We start from the raw sequence: 15,106 nt of genomic DNA, 5'->3' as shown, positions 1-15,106 counted from the left end.
AGGACAGAAAGAAATGATCGAGAAAGCAGAGACGGGGTTAGGTGTGATTCTTACTATTAATCATTTTGAAATCATTCACATAATGTAACTCAAAAATGCTTAATGTGAGTGCATTCCCATAACATACACATTGTGGTACCAAGTTTCTGATTTGGACAAAAATTACAGTAAGGATTTGCATGGAAGCTCATCTTAAAACATTAACAGGTTGTATTCTGTGAATCGTCTTGAAATGAGCTGATGTGGAAGGTTCTTGGAGGTGCTGCTCATGTTTGTTTATATAGTTTTCCATTTAGGTTGCAGACTTAGACTACAAAAAAGTTCTCTGTCCCATATTTGTTCCACTTCCAGTGCCTTTTCATACCTACACACTTAAAAATGATGGTCCGTCAAGGGTTCTTTAGCAAAGAAAATGGATGTATATAGAACCATGAACACTCAATGAACCCTTTGCATGATTGAAGGGTTCTCTGCATCATGAAAGGGTACTTAAGACAGATGGAGAATGTGCTGTAGATGGTTCTATATAGAACCTTTTTGAAAAGTGTTCTACATAGCACCATAAAAAGGTTCTGCTATTGTAACAAGTCTGACATTGTAACAATAGAAGAACCCTTTTTGTCTTTTTCTTTTGGTGACATATATATATATATATATATATATATATATTTTTTTTTTTTTATATATATATATATTTGAAAGACCTGTTTTTGGTGCTTCAAGCGTTCTTTAGTAAAGAAAATGCTTCTATATAGAACCTTGAACACATAAAAATCCTTTGCATGATTAAAGGGTTCTTTGCATCATGAAAGAGTTCTTCTGATTGATGGAAAATGTGTGTGAATATGCTATAGACGCCTCTATGTAGAACCATTTTCAAACATTTTCTCCATCAGCCTGCAGGACCCTTTCATGATGCAAAGAACCCTTTAATCATGCAAAGGGCTCTTTAAGTATTCATGGTTCTATATAGAACCCTTGAAGCACCACCTTTTTTTAAAGAACCCTTAAAGAAGCATAATTAAAAGTGCTGATTTTAACCTCAAATAAAGAAACATAAGATGGGTGATTGTCTTTTATGAGTGAAATACTTGTTGAGTCATGTTTGTGTCAAATACATGGTTGTGCATCAAATAATGAAGCAAATGAAGTGAAATATTTATCATGAATTAGTGGAGAAGACATAGATAACACTGGATTTAGTGATTTAGTGAGTGATTTAGTGAGTCTAAGTATTCTTAGAAAATAATACGTTTATGAAGAAAAATTTACATGAGGGAAAATAAAACAAACTACTTATTATCATCATCATCATTGTTATATAATTATGCCATGAAATTAATATGATTTATACACTCAATAATAATCTTCCTCTTTGAATTTTCCACAATCAAAATCTGCTTAAATGCTCTTCATCTGTTCTGGAGTAGCAGACAGAAAAATGGCCAGCAACTCTTTGTCAATCTTCTCCAGTCTTGAGTCAGTCTTACTTTCAAACTCAGCCTTGTTCTTGAGGACAAGACGTAAAATGCCTTTCTGAGCTTCATCACAGGAGTTCTGTAACTGCACACGCTCAATTAGAAACTCTGGTTTTGTCTTGTCCATGGCCATAAGTTTCCCCAGTGAGCTGACACGATCCATGAGATACTTGTCAGACACTTCAGTGTAGGTTGCTGAGATCATGTGGACGAGGCTGGCGATGTTAGTGGCCTGAAAAGCTTGATTGTAGAGCAGATCTTTGGAGAAGAGCTTTGAGTTGTAGGAAAGTGACTGAGTCTTCTCAGATGTGGAGGCAAAATCTTTGAGGGTTCTACTCATCATTTGAAATAAGTGCACCATCTTCTCCCACTGCTCCTTCACTCTCCCCATGGCATCCATACCTTTGACCAGCATTTGTATGGTGGTGTTAAAGTCGATCTCTTTGACTTCACAGTTCCTCATGGTGATCAGGATTTCAGTTAGTTCCTTTTGGTTTTTCTCCATGTTCTCCGCACTCTTCTCATTGATCTCTCTGATGTTGTTCAGTTGAGCTCGGCTCTGCTCGATGCAGAACCTGGTATTCTCTGTTGCCCTTCCTGAAGCACTCATGCCTTCAGATTTACTTTCTTCCTTAAACATCAATGGTGCAGCAACAAAATCCATACCAATCATTTCCCAAGCACTAGGCAGGGAGTCCATTGCTTTTAAGTAGTTCTCTTGTGCCTCCTGCAGCTCCTTCTCCATGGCCCTCGTTGCCTTCTCTGTACGCTCATTGACTTCTTTTGATGTCTGTTCTCTCTGTTTGGTTTCCTTCAGTTTCTTCTTGATTTCTTCCAGCTCTTCTCCATACAAGAGCTCGGCATTTATAGAGGCTTCCAGCAGCTCTTGGATAATATTAATGACGTCACTGAACCACTTTTATGTTGATTCAGCCAGTGCAAGACAGTCATCTGCTCTAACATGAATGTTCACCAGCTGGTCAGGAAGGAGAGCTTGAACAATTTCATCATTACCTTGGAACAGAATCTTCACTGCAGTCTTCATATAGTCTGGAACAGCCATGGTGTGGAGCCGAATCTGATCCATGTTCTTGTGGGCCTCATTGAAAGCCCACCAGCCAGAGTTACACACTTGCATGAGACAGGCACGAAATGAATCTGGGTATTTGATGTACTTGTAGCCGTTCTTTGGTGGGTTTTTGTTGATGGAGAAATCTGTTTTGGAAGAGATGAAGACCAGCTCTCCCAGGATGGCTATGGAGAGCGGTGCAGGAGTCAGGTACTCCTCCCAGTTAGCATAAGGCTGCATCACAAGCTTGGCTTGGTTTCTCATCTCCTCAGCTGTGGTCAGGCTTTGACAGGTCTTAGCAATTTGGGAGTCCATTGCCTTTTTGTTCTTGCTGTAACAAATATTAAAAACACAGATGTATATTTACATGCTAAATTTAATAAAACATCACGCTTCAAGACTTATCAGTGTTTTTGTCAAATATGATACTGTCAGTCAACTAATTACATTTATTTAGTTTACATGATCACTTATTTGATCTTTTTTACAAAGCAAAGATACTTCTGAAAACAGACGTTTGGACCATATGGCTAGAAATTGTCTGTATATGTAGCATTATTTTTTACAAAACTTATTCATGTGCATCAGCCATGCACTGGGTACTGAAGAGCAAAGCTGATACAACATGAAAGAAATGCATGTGGGAGACATTCTGTCATGTTTTTATTTACACTGTGAACAGCAAACCCACAAGTAGAATGTCTCTGTAATTCCTTTTCACTTGACTCATGCTGAGCCCATGTATCATACAGACATTCACAGACTTCCATCCAAAATGTAATTGAATTGGGTTACTGGGCTTATTAGGGCTGCAGTGTAAAGTGGGACTTTAAGCATTTTCTTTAATTATGCACAAAAAAAATAATCAATACATTTAGATACTGATATATGCCTGTATTAGATTCAAAATAATACAAGTTTGCCTTTAACAATCTATAATAATATTGGCATAATCTGAATAAAAGACATTTTTAAAAAGTATGACTAACATTTAAGCCCACTTTCCAAAAAAGGAAAATAATTTGTGTATGATGATTAAACAAATACAGAACTAGAATATTGTGTTTTAAACCACTATAATGACCTTTGATTGTAGCTGTTAACTAAGAGAAGCTGTGTTTTTGAAATGAGAAATTACTTTATTAAATATCTAAACCTTGAGCAACACTGCTATATAAGTAATTTACTCATTAATCTATAAATATTGTGAATGCTGTTATGTTTGTCTGGTTTGTGCTGTAAGAATCGTCGCTTGTGCTGGTACTGTTTTTGAGAAATTAAACATTTATTAAACATTAAAGGGGATGCAAAATAACTACATCATTCAGTGGTTTAGATGTAAACAAAATTATATAGAGTGGCTTGGTGTAACTGCTGCAACTCATTTGTGTGTTCTGGTTCAAATCGATATGGCTGTATGACATTTTGGAAACAGACCTCCTCAAAGTCTTCCGCATACTTTGCCGTCTTCCAAAAATAGGTAAGAAAACTGTAAAAATAAACTGCAAGCAAAAGCAGCTGCTGGCATTAGCGAATGCAGTTTTGAGAGGAAACACGGACATGGTCCTGGAGTAATAGTTTATACAAAAAATATGCTTTATGCCAAAACTTTACAACAAAACTATCACAAAACAATGTCTCAGGTATTAAGCATATCAAGCACCATAACCATTTTCTGTAATAACCTAATGGGATGCAGCTTTTAGAGCCATTAAATGCTTCAGACGACTGGTTCCTATTACTATAATGATGAACAGTTCTGACTCGGTAAATTCCCCTAGAAAGATGCATTTCACACCGAACCACTCTGAATGATTTTGTTTACATCTAAACCGTTGAATGATTAAGTAATTTTGCAAATTACAGACAAATGTGCATCTGTGATGTCAGTCAGCTTTGTTTGTGCTGCATTTTTACTGGCTTATGCCATTAAATATTAGTGCTTTTGTATTAGTTATATTCTATAGAAAAAGCTGTCACTCAGCTCCCCATTAATGTCCAAATCACACCAAAGTGGTCTTGCTATTTGTCTATAAAAGAAATGTTTGTGCTATTTTAATTCTAAAGTTATACAATGAGGGAAATAAGTATTCAACATGTCTTTAATTGTGTAATTAAACATATGCAGTTACTCACATGAAATTTAGACCATACATTGTTATTAACTCAACAGAAACTACACATCTAAAGAAATCGTAACATTCTAATCCATAAAAAAGTTATGCGCAATAAAGTGGAATGACACACGAAAAAAGTGCTGAACACAAGTGGCCGACAGAGTGGCTGCTGTGGATCGATGTGAGTGCTCCCTCTTGAGTCCATTTTGCTGTAAACGTTTCCTCAAGAAAACGGTAACACTTAAATTCTAAGCTTTCAAATTCCTTGTTCCTTCATAATGCGCCTTTTGAGATTCATGTGTCCTGAGTAAGATTATCTCAAAGTGCCAGTGCAAAACTGTATCTTTCAGCATTACTAGTTTTGGTGTAGACATTACAGCCAGAATGTCTGAAATCCACTGGTTTTGTCTATTCACGTAGTACAAAATGTGCTGCGAGTGCTATAAAGAACTATATTTTACCTTAAAAGTGACTCTTCTTTAAGCTTCATTTGTCCTGAATAAGATTTTATCAATAAAGTGCCAGAACAAAACTGTATTTCAAAGCATCAGTTTTACTATAGGCATTACAGCCAAAATATAAATCCAGTGATTTTATCTGGTCTACTAGTACAAAATGTGGTTCAAAGACCTACATTTTCTTTCATAATCTATGTTTCTGAATGATTTATGTGTCCTGAGTAAGAGTATATTGCTGTTGTCTTAAGAAAACCTTCTATCTCCATAATTTGAAAATGCCTGTTCTTTACACTGTCTGGAAATTCCATGATGAATGGACTAAAATAAATTACCCAAAAGGACTTAGAAAAAATTCTAGTTCCATTGACTTACGTTAAAAGTAAAGTAGGTTTTTTGCTTCTCCTGTAAAGTTATCATTTTGGAGATACAAGGTTTTCTTCTGACAACAACAATATGAATAAACTGTCAGCGCAAAACTGTATTTTCTACCACTATGTCAAGAATAATTTCTCATTTCTGTTGATTGCTCATTTTTACGTAAGTTTGAAGCGTTTTCTTTAAACATTTTTAGTGTTTTCTTAAATTAATTTATAGTTTTCAGAAGGGACTTTAATTTTCACAGAGTGTGTAAATGACTTTACTATCCATCGGTTATAAACATGATCTCTGTCTCCTCTGTTCGCTCCACACACAGCTCTGACCTAGAAAATCGGTTCAGATAGTGAAAATGTCTCGTATTGCTCTTATAATCAAAACTGGAGAAAACATATGGAGAACAATTCCGATTCAAACTGACCGTGAATAAACAGTCACACTGACCTCTTCTCAGCAGAGAACTTTGGACGTTTTCCTTTACTGTCAGGGTGGCCTTTTCCTGCCCGGGTTCTCTTTTCTGACTTGATTCAGTTTGAGTTGAAGATGCTCAGTTAGAAGCCTCAACAACAAGTACCTGTCCTGTTCAGTCGTTGGTTAAAAAGAGACGTTGTGTTATCAATAAATGAAGGTTCTATCGCCAATTTACCAACATTTGACTAGTTACATCATGACAAACTGGAAAACGACTCACTATAGTAACCGTATCTAAGCGAAGGAGAGCAATTATGTCTTCGAAAGGAGGAACAACATTCAGTTTCTGTTTCTAACCACGTGGGACACGTGAACGAATCACTCTTTTGAACCGGTTCACAAGTTCAACTGAATCGGATCCCTGCTCATCTGAACCGGCTCACAAAAGCAACTCAGTTGAATCCCCAAGAGCTGCTTAAAGCTGAGGCACAACTGTCTGTATGAAATGGAGAAGAAAGAGGAAAGATCAGGGTTTTTCCCCCAAACCGGTCCCTCCTGACTCTCACTTTATTATGGAGTGTCACTCCGTGAAGAAGCACTGAAGCTGGTCATTCCTCAACGCTTCAGGTGCCCACTAGAGACCCTTAGTGGTCTAAAGAATATAAGCTTATCACTTAAAGCTGTTTCAGATCACAGCGTTGCGTGTGAAGTTTGGATCTGTAAAAACCAATAAGCAATGTCAAATAAAGAAAATATTGAAAGTCTATTATGTTTTTATTGATGCCTTGATATGAACTTTAAATAATATATGGTTCACATCATGATATGAGCAGCTATTTGGTGCAGCTTCCAGCTTTTCTTCCTGAAAAAAAAGTTGGTGACTTTTTATTTTGAGGTCTACTTCTTAACAATGAATTAATTACTAGTAAACAATTATTAATGCTTAAAGAGAAACACATAATTTTTACGCAAGCTTGGAAATGCAGTATAAATGGTATATGAGTAGTTATTAACTGTTGATTGACTAATGAGTTAAATGTTAATTCATTTTAATCTTTCAGTTGTAATATTTGAAATACTTGAAATGTCTTTATGTGACGTGTTAAACAATGATTTTGAACAGGAATAATTATCTGAATTCATAATTACCAAATATAGTAGTGCAAATTACATTTGGGGCATTTCAGCTGCAAACACACAAATACATTTTATGTGTTATGAATATGTTTGCCTCTCCTATTAATTAGTGACAACTAATGTTACAATGTTTAGTGGTCTGTGTTTGAAAGTGTAACAATAAATTGAGGATACTTGTTACGCGTCCACCAGGTATGTAAAAACAATAGTTGAAATCTTATTAACACATCATATGAGATCACACTTCAAAGCTTACACATTACATATTTCTATTTACCAGGCCATTATTAATTGGCTGTCTGCTAATAGTTAAGCATTTGTTAAGAAGGAGACCTTAAAACAGAGTCTTAACAAAAAGTTTATAGTAGCTCACCATTGCAAGCTCAATCAGGGATAACCACCATGTAAAAATGTGGTAATAACTTTGTACTTTGTACTAACTATAACTGTATAGTTACCACATCTTACTATGCATTACTATTGCAGATTTTCATAGTAATTTTCTGCTTAAATGTATCATTTTATTGTGAAATTGTGTGCATGTTTGTAACTACGGCCCTGTTATCCTGATCGTTATCCAGTTCTTAGGTATTTTACTATGTTCTTTTTAAACTTAATACATAGAGCCTGGTAGTCATTTCAGTGTAATTAAAAATTAGACTGTTATGGTGCTTACGATCATATTACCCAAATTTGTACCACACACTTACCTGGTTCATACCTAGAACCTGTGAGACATTTCAGAGTGATTAATTTAGACTATCCTGGTAACTACCATCTTGTTACCTAAAATAATTTCAAAGCAAAAGTTTGGGCATTCTGTATGGTCAGTACCTTGTAAAACCCCTTTTGGCAAGTATCACAGCTTGTAAATGCTTTTTGTAGTCAGCCAAGAGTCTTTCAGTTTTTGTTTGGGAGATTGTTGCACATTCTTACTTACAAAAGGTTTCTACTTCTGTGAGGTTGTTGGGCCATCTTGCATGCACTGCTCTTTTAAAGTCTATCCACAGATTTTCAAAAATATTTATTTAATATTTTGAAAAAGATTGTGAGGGCCATGGCAAAACCTTCAGCTTGTGCCTCTTGATAGTCCATTGTGGATTTTGAGGTGTGTTTAGGATCATTATCCTTTTATAGAAGCCATCCTCTTTTCATCTTCAGTCTTTTTTACAGGTGGTGTTATGTTATGGAGTTTGTACCTCACACTTACGTGCATCTTTAATTTAGAAAGAGTCCAAGATGGCGTCGTGCTTGCGGCAGACGATTGCAGCAGCTCTGTCCTGAGTAATGTTATTTCTAACCTATATTGGGTCTGCTACTTTTCTTTTAGTTCTTTTAACATGTTTATTCTTTCTTAGTCGTTATCCTCTCACTTCTACTTAGTTTTGTCTTGTTCAGATACTTTGTTTTTAAGTTCTAAGTAATTTTCTGACTCAGAATGGTGAACAATGGGGAGAGAGCAGCTTCTTTTACCTACTCGCCCAGCAGATTCTGGAGCTCTATAAATGTTTAACTTTCGATTTCTTTCTTCAGTAGTTTTAGAATGATGGGTGCAAAATTACTTAGCAAAATTACTTAGTTTGCATGCAGTCAGCTCCCATTTAGTTTTCATGTTAAATTAATGCCCTTTTAAACACATAGTACACATTGATTTCCATGAACTGCTGAAACAGCTGAGAGCTGATTAAGGAGTGGCTACAAATTCTGGTAACCCTTTCTTTTACAGTCCGCTAAGTTCTAGGTATTAACCAGGTAAGTGTGGGGTACAAACTCCAACGTATTAGGTAATTATTTTAGGTGACAAGATGGTAAGTACCAGGATAGTCTAAATTAATTATACTGAACTGTCTCACAGGTTCTAGGTATTACCCAAGTAAGGGTAAGGTATAAATAAGAAAGTACTGGGTAATTATATTAAGTATTAAGATGGTAAATACCAGGTTAGTCTAAAATAATTACTATGAAATGTCTCACAGGTTCTAGGTATTACCCAGGTTAGTGTGAGGTAGAAATTGGGTAGCATGACGGTAAGCACCATTATAATGTCATTTAATTCCACTGAAATGCCCATCAGGCTCAATGTATTAAGTTTAAAAGAAACATGATGAAATACCTGAAAACTAAACTGGAAGACTATTCAGAGTAAAAGAGGATACTTACAAACATGCACACAATTTTGCAATACTGTATTGCACAGCTTTTGAAAATATAGTTACTTTCACTGGTGTTACAGTTACACCAACGTAAAACATTCTATTTAAATTTAAAACTGAAAGCTACTGAATAAATGGAACACAGTTCTTACAGCTTCATACTTGATTGTCTATATTAGAAGGAATGTGTCTTCGTGTTATAATGTATTTACCTGGAACTTCAAAAGAATAAACAGGATGTGAGTAGGAGCTCAGGTCACTCAGATCTACAGAGTCTTAAATAGTATGTATCTGTCTATTACCTAGATACTATACTGAATCTGAACTGTAAAAGAAAGCAGGGACTCTTTTTATGGTTCTACTGGGTTCTTAAAACAAAGTTCAGAAAAATTGCCACATGTAACACAAGTGTAAACGGACTGTAAGAGAAAGCAGGATTTTATGTGTATTATAACACATAGATACATTTCCTCTAGTATTGACAATCTAGTACCCATGTGTCAAACACAAGGCCCACAGGCCTGATCTAGAACCTGTGAGAAGCTTCATAATTCATTTAGACTATCCTGGTACTTAAAATCTTCTCACCTAAAATAATAACCTAGTACTTTGGAGTCTGTACTTCATACTTACCTGGGTAATACCTAGAACTTAGGGGACTGTAAAAGAAAGGGTTACCAATGTTTGTCCAGTTCCTGTTTCACAATCCTGACCCTCAACCTCCTAATAAACTACAATACTTTAAAACTCAGGTAACACAGAAATCAGAAAACAAATTCAGTACAAAATATAGACAAACACAAATTTTCGTTACTGTTAATATATATTGATTTATTTCAAATAAGAAATAGTACACACACTCAAGTTTGTCCATAAAATGTATCATGTATGGTGGGTCAGAAAGGCCATTCTGTAGCACAGCTTTTATGTGAACAGTGTATCCCACAGCACAGTGTTCCAGAGGAACTGCTGTCAGACCAAGGTCGGCAGTATGATTCCTGAACAGAGATGGCAGAGACTCAAAATCCGAAAGAAATGGACCTCTCCTTACTATCCAGTGGCCAACAGGACAGCCAAGCACTTTAATCATACCACGAAAGAGCAGTTAGTCAGGGCTGTGCACTCAGGAAATGGAGAATGGGACCGGTATCTACCAGCTGTTGCACTTTCATTCAGTGCAACACCCTACTCAAGTACAGTTTTTCCTGGTTCATGGTCAGGGCCATGCTTACCTGTTACCTCCCTAATTTGGCAACATTGTATGCTCTGAAAAACTGAATTTTTCAAGTGTGATTCTTATTCATTATAACTTAATTTATGTATTGCAAATTTGCATTGTATAATTTTATGTTGTTACTGTTTTCTGCATAATAAAATCATGATAAAATCACACACAGCCTCAAGCAGCACAATCATTGTGCCTTAATATACTGTTGCATCACTGTCAGCAGAGATTTATAAGCTAGTGAGCAGAGCTAGCAATACACTTATTTACCTCTGTGCATGAGTTTGCTGTGAAATGGTTCTAGTTACCATATAACCCGCTCACTGCTAATCATCTTCTGGCACTATGTTAACTCTTCGGCGGCTTGAGTCAGTGGCTCATACTTTTAAGGCTCAAGATGCAGTGCCTGATCAGAAACATCTTCCCTCGTCGAAGATGAGATGGTAGTAGAGAAAAATCATCAACCTCGTAAGACTCTCAGTCACAAAAGTGCCGTTTGATTCTGTCACTCTCCATATTGTCTGGTAGCTAACGTTACCTACAAAAATATGGCAGCCCAGCCCACCCGGCTTCCCTCTCAGCCCCACCTCCAAACCCGTACATCACCGCAGTACCCCTCCCATTTCAGTGCTGCTCTGCCACAACAGTGTTTTTGTGGGTTTTATGAGGAAAAACAGCAAACTATGTACTGTTGAGCAACAGGAGTTACACTGAACATATATTGACATTGTCATACCGATAATAAGGTAGTTAAACATGGAAACTTTCAAAATAAAACCTACCACCACGATAAAACATAATGTCAGGTTTATTCGCAGAAGAAACAAACAGGCTACTGCTAACTCAGGAAAGCCATGCAGAAGACGATTAGAGCCGTTAGGAATAAAACATGATGGTAATTGGCTTGATGGTTATCTTTAGAGACTGTGGGATTTTACTGAGTATATTACTATTATAATCAATAAGAAATCCATAATCATATACTAAAAAGTTGATTGACAAAAGTGTATTAATCCTCTCACTAAGGATAGGCCATGCTGTGTGTAGGTTAGGGGATTTTGCATGGGAAAGTCCCTGAAGTTCAGAAGCTTCTAGAAGCTAGTGTACTTTGTTGCAAGGACAAGCTGAGCTTATAGGGAACCAGACTGTATCAGTGTTGGAACCAGTTTAAAAAGACAAAATTTTATTAAAAACCTTAAAAAGATGGGGGCAGCTTGGGATAGCTGAGCATGCAAGTTTTTAAAAAAATCAAGGACGCGTGCGGTTTCCAACTGGAGTGTAAGGATGGGAAATAAAGGGAACCAAAGTGAAATGAGAAAAGGTGAGAAGGAGGGGGCAATGAAGCAATCGCCCCCTCCTTCTCACCTTTGCTCATTTCACAAACAGGGAGTAAAAAATGATGTTTCTGTCCGGGAGCCATCTTGCCAACTGAAGCTCAATAAATGAAGAGGGCCTTTTCCTTCCTTCAAAAAGAACTCAACGGCTGAAGTCTTTTATTCAACTTTCTTTTATTTTTGACTGAACTTTATTTTATTTTGCGTTTATGATGAGAACAAGCAATCAGATTTATTAAAGAACTGAAATATAGTTATAGAACAGATTAGTATAATTTTTCCATATGTTGGGGCTCTGAGCGAGCGTGAATTGCATTTAGTCCCGACAAGACCATTAGGAAATGTAACTGCAATCAGTCCCAAAATACCTGATTAAACCTGACTGTGACATCAAGCCATCAGGAAAACACAGAATACCATTAGCGACTACTGAAAACTACCCAACAGATACTTTTCATTTTGTCTATGACTTTTTTCAACAGGGACATGCATAAAATGTAATTCCAGCTGTGTTATGGATGAAAAATGGAGTAAGTGATGATGTCGCTAAGCAGAAGCAGACAAAAGTTAACGTGCTGTTGGACGGTTTCTGCCATTGTGGCAGGGAGTGCATTTGCACGTGACGTCACTGGGGCTGAGAGATGATGAATAACCCTGCTCAGAGTTAGATTAAATAACCTGGAACAGCAGACAGTTCTGTTTTTATAGCATAAAAAAGAAAATCTTTAAAAGGTAAGACAAAAGTAAATAGATATTAAAAGTAAACAGTTATTATGTAAATGTTCCACATGACAGGACAAATCAGGTGTGGTTGGAACTCAAGACATCTAGAAATGTTGACTGATTTTAGCTCATGACGCTATAGCCAGCAGGCATCTGTAATGCCAGAATCAGTGAAACTCCAGGGAGCAACTTTTTGTCTTTTATCTGTGAAAATTTAACTGAATAATATTTTTAGGGCAATATGCTAAAGAGTCTGGGGGGCGACATCTTACTGTAAAGATCTAACATCATTTTCACTTCATAAGAACTTTTAAAACCAAATGTATCTCTCTTTACATCACCCATAATAATTTATATTTAACAACATTTCTTGCACATCTTAAAATAAATGCATAGGTCACTATTTTCCACTGATCAAAAACAGATCGACTGACTACCAAAAGTTTCCAGGTGAATAAATCTGAGGAAATTCTGTGATCCAGATGAAATTTCAGAAATAATTAGACCATGGATATTCATAAATGTGTCAAGATTACATTTGGCTTCATCATTTGATCAGGAGAGAGGGGTATATTATCCTGGGGGGCTTCTTCCCCAAGTTACCTTATTTTACCAGTTAAGCATTTTCATAGAACCAGGCATCATTATAAAGCATCATTCTAGGTTAACATTTATAAAAGTGTTTAAATGTTGTGTGTTTATTGTGTCAGTTGTACAGCATTGATTGATGTCAAGAGAACAATAGTGTATGTAACAGAGACGACAATGTTGAATAAGTTTAAAGGTCAATCGCCAAATGGTCAGAACGGTTCACTGGTGAGATGCTCAGTTTAGTCAAGTTAAAACTGCTAAAAACCACCATTAAAGCTTTTCTCAGGGGAAATATGCCAAAATTTCCTATGTTTTACAGAGTTTAGGTCCCAAGCAATTAATACATCTAGAAAATAAAGCACATACATATCAAGAAAGTCTTGCAATGCTTCACAACAACGTTAGAGGTTTTCATTGGCTTATCCAACTATTGAGAGTAAATGTAGCCAAATAAATAAACACATACACAAAGTATTATTCAGTCAAGGGCATTTATTTATGCTAGCAGTACTTTCTGAGCTTTTTTCAAATTCAAATGCTAATTAAATTGTATATTTATAATTGCCAACATAAGTGTGCATTATTTAAGACATAATTCTAATTAAATTGAAAAATTAGCATTTCTGCATATAAGACCTGGAAAAAGTTCATTTGGAAAAGCAAAGTGCTTTCATCATTTTATTTTCTTCGTCTTAATTGTGTGACTCTGAAATATTAAAAAAGGAAAAATGTTTGCAATTGCATTTCCTCATCATCACTCCAACTCTGCCAAAATGAAAATGTATTTGCAATCCTGCATTTTAATTGCATTTGATGGTTAACCAGGCTCTCCTGTCAATCAAACGCTATGGGTGGGACATCGGGAGGGACTGTTTAGTGTGGGGCATATTTTAAGAGAAAATGAGGAATAAGTCTCAACTTTGGTGCTACTGGAGCTTTAGCGAGCACTGCTAGTGAGAAAGTTTATTTATAAAGCGCTTTTTACAGCAGGTAAAAATCCGGGTCCGAGCCCCCATGAGCAAGCCAATGGCGACAGTGGCAAGGAAAAACTCCCTAAGACCAACAGGAAGAAACCTTGGGAGGAACCAAGACTCAAAAGGGGAACCCATCCTCCTCTGGTCGACACCGGATAGCAAACAGTATTAGAGTAAAATATTAAAATATAGAATTCTGTCCAAAATGATAGCCTGTTGTTTCTTGTGATTCTTGACCAATTAGGAGAGCCTGTGTCTGTTACAAGCACCAATGTTAGTGACCTCATGACCGGCTTCAGGCAGAGGCTCACAGCATTGTGAGAGGAGCTAAACGGCCAGTGATAGGTATTTTTATTAAGGAGGTGCAGGGCCACTGGGGGTTAGTGCAGTGTTTACCAACGTTGGTCCTGAAGGAACTTATCAGTACTGGAACCAGCTGAATAACAGCCCTTCACTATTTGTAAGAGTGTTTCTTAAAGCAGTGAAAGCTCTAAAATGTGTAGGGCCGTGTTTCTCCGGGACCAGTGTTCCTTTGACAGTCCTGCGAGCCTCTGGTCTCCTTGTCACTTACATTGGTGCTTGAGTAGCCAGGGTTAGGGTGAATATGAATTATGTCTTTAATAATGCACTCTCAAATGGGAAATGCAGTTATCAATACACAACTGAATTAGCATTCTCAAATTATACTCCCAGAATATACTGTCATACACACGTGCAGAGGAGTGTTTAAGATGGTCGGGTCATGCAATTGAGGGGGTTTGGCAGAGCTTTCCTGATGGCAGAGACGATTCTGGACAGACGCTTGCGCGCTTTCTTGAAGGGGGTCACCAAATCCTTTGATTCTCTCTGCAAAGCTGCAAAAGATGAAAAAGATCAATCAGAACCAAAAACTCATAAAACTGATTTACTGGCTTGAATATTTTTCTTTGTTCTTTTTATTACACTCTACACTGCACTGCATTAAGACACTAAAGAAGTGATGTTACGAGTCAAACTTGTACAAAAAGCCTAGAAAACACTGTCATGACTGTGTCCACTTTGAAAGAATAACCTGCCCTCTG

At 36.7% G+C, this 15,106-nt stretch overlaps 1 pseudogene; it reads right to left on the bottom strand.

Moving 5' to 3' along the window:
- Window positions 1-1,401: 1,401 nt before the first annotated feature.
- On the bottom strand, window positions 1,402-6,188 carry LOC118805029 (annotated as a pseudogene).
- Between the last annotated feature and the right edge of the window lie 8,918 nt (window positions 6,189-15,106).

Source organism: Colossoma macropomum, unplaced genomic scaffold (genome assembly GCF_904425465.1).
Source record: "Colossoma macropomum unplaced genomic scaffold, Colossoma_macropomum, whole genome shotgun sequence".
In the NCBI taxonomy this organism is placed as follows: domain Eukaryota; kingdom Metazoa; phylum Chordata; class Actinopteri; order Characiformes; family Serrasalmidae; genus Colossoma; species Colossoma macropomum.
The sequence above is the reverse complement of the archived record's forward strand: the minus strand, read 5'-3'. Positions and strand labels throughout refer to the sequence as shown.